This window comes from Myotis davidii, unplaced genomic scaffold, assembly GCF_000327345.1.
Source record: "Myotis davidii unplaced genomic scaffold, ASM32734v1 scaffold43, whole genome shotgun sequence".
Classification (NCBI taxonomy): Eukaryota; Metazoa; Chordata; class Mammalia; order Chiroptera; family Vespertilionidae; genus Myotis; species Myotis davidii.
Genome location: NW_006294590.1, coordinates 389629 through 392460, shown reverse-complemented (window position 1 = coordinate 392460; position 2832 = coordinate 389629).

Genomic DNA, 2832 nt, shown 5'->3' with positions numbered 1-2832 from the left:
TCCAGCCTGTCCTCCCTCCCGGAGGCCTGTCCCTCCCTCTTTCCAGCCTGTCCTCCCTCCCGGGATCCTGTCCCTCCCTCTCGGGAGCCTGTCCTCCCTGGAGCTGCCCACTCCTTTTCCTTCCTCTGGCCCCTCCCCTGCCCCCCAAGCACATTGCCATCACCTTCCTCCTTCCCAAGCCCTAAGAGAGCTGTCTATAACTTGTTTCCTAGGTTTACCAAATAAATGTTCTCTTATTTAAAAACAAAATCTAAGAAGATTCTTAAAAAGCGGAGCCCAGCAGCCATTTCTGCACAGGGGCCTCCCAGCAGACGGCACTCCTCAGAGCGGCTCCTCTGTGCTGGGCGGCCTGCCTGCCGATACACCACCCGCTCCCTGCACGCAGTCAGCCCTTTAAAGGCCTCCTAGAGCCGTATTCCAGCCACTAGGACAGAGGCGGTCCCTGTGCAATCGGATATGGGAAGGGCTCGTGCATAAGGGGTTTATGTGTGTCCCATGGGGCCGTAAGGAGGGGAGCTGGAGTCAGTGGACAGAAGTCAGGCATATTTCAGCCCAACGCAGTGATTTCCAACAAGCGATCGAAAGATGGAATCGCGCTGCCTCTGCAGGCGGTGAGCTCTCAATCTGGGCGTCCGAGTGCCGTCCGAGTGGCCACTTGGTGGGAGTGTTGTAGAAGAAAGTCCTCAGACGGGGAGCTGAGCCAGGATATCGCTTTACTACGAACCCCCAAAACAGGGATGTTACATCCAAAGAACCATAGCGGACCACAGGGCAATCCAAGACAGTTCGGTGTATAAATAAGTGAAAGTCAAGAAATGCGATCTTATTGAAAAACCAGAGAATAGGAGGGTTTCATTATTGTTAATATTATATTAATAGTGCATTTGGTTGGTTTAAAAAATTTTTTTTTAGTTTTAAAAATTGATTTTCAGAGAGAGAGGAGAGAGAAACATCGCACACACCCCAACCGGGGATCGAACCTGCAACCCGGGCCTGTGCCCTGATTGGAAATCGAACTGGTTCACAGGTCGACGCTCAACCACTGATGTGCCAGAGCCTGTGCCAGGCGCCAGGGGCCAGGCAGGAATAAGCCCTGTGCTTGTTTTCATAACCATAACGGCCCTTGTTCTTGAGCACCTGCTACGGGCCAGGCACTGTGCTAGGCCTGGAAGTGACAGGTTGGTAGGGGACAGCGATGTGTTGTGAAGGGCAGGGGGGAAGGCTGGGTGTGGTTTGTATGACATACCTAAGGCTGCAGACACAGCGCTTGCTCCGTGCTTGATAAACAGTGGCTGTGTTTACAATATTAGGCGATCCCGTCACCAGAAGTGCCACCCGGCTCCCGAGGCGACAGAACAAAACCTCTGAGCTAAAAATGATGTGTGAAGGACACAGGCAGGTCAACCCAGGAAGAAGGAAAAGCCAGCCTGCAAGCAGAAAAAGGTGCCAGTCTGTCTGGAACACCCGCGTCCATAAAGGGCGGCCCCGCGCCAGCGTGTGCAGATACGTGGAAGGTTCTAGAGAAAATGCGCGCCACAAAATGACTCCAGCCCTGAAACCCTTTGCCCTGTGCACGGCAGCAAAAGGATCGTGTGAAGTTGTAAAAACGGGAAGGATGAGACGAGCCTGGAAATGATCCAATTAAAGGAAGGAAGATTGCAGACTCGCTTCGTCACCTGAAGGGAGAGAGGAGGCCTTACGAAACGGGAGGAGATGATCACATCGCTTAAGTGGGCATTGATCAACGTTGTTTGGCAGGACAAGTGGAAATGTTTTTTTCTTAAATAATTCAAACCTGCAGGCTTCCAACCCCGTGGAAGGTAGCAGAAAGGTCTGCTCCCTCTATAAAGACGTGCGGTGCCCCAGCGGCGAAGGAGGAGTGTTTAAAGGAGGAATAAGGAGAACGCACTCCCTGTCTGCAGCTGAGAGCGATGCAGGAAGGCCCCGCTGCTAAGTACACAGTAGCCTTCAGCTGAACCCCTGGCGGAAGGAGGAGGAAATGCCATCCGCCTGCTGACCCGGAGGAGAGCAGACTTAAACCACATAATGATATTATCACCGAGGGAGTCGGGCCTGGTGATTTAAAGACATTTCTACTTCGAGCGTTCGATACTTGTCAAAACCTCTGGCATGTTTCCGTGGCTGGTTGTTCATTTTTCCCCTCAGTGTTTCCCTGAACTAGTCAATACAGGGCGCGGTGGGGGAGACCCCTGACATGGAAAGGGCATTACGGTTATGGGTATGCTGATGGGATCCTATCGTAATCGCGCCGTCGGATAACGTTGTCATCGGGGGGGAAGCGGTGTGCTTATTCCATCGGAAGCGGCACGGCACAGCGTGAAGTCAGAGGTTTCTACAGTCTCCGCTGGCCGAGTATCAGTTTTATGACCCTGGCCAAGCGACTTAGCTTTTCTGGACCTCCTTTTGCATAAGATGATGGTGCAGTACTTGCTGGTGTGGCTGCTTCAGGGATGAAATGAAAAGCAGGTCTGTGAGCCCTCGCTGTGGGGCGTGCAGGAGGCAGCCAATCAATGATTCTTTCTCATCATGGATGTTTCTATCTCTCTCTCCTCTCCCTTCCTCTCTGAAATCAATAAAAATATTTTAAAAAAAGAAAAGCAGGCCTGTGAAATAATGAGCAGCGTGGTGCCCCACTCCGGGCAGGGGCGCCTTTCCCCACAGTGATGTTGCCACTCGGGGTGTTGGGAAAGCCTTTCTCGGAGCTGCTCAGAGTCTGTGGCACAACCTCTGCAACCGCCTTAGTGCTGGGCCGTGCACCCATGTTGTGGGTTATGTTTTTTTTTTGTTTTTTTTTTTTTTAAGGTAGATTTT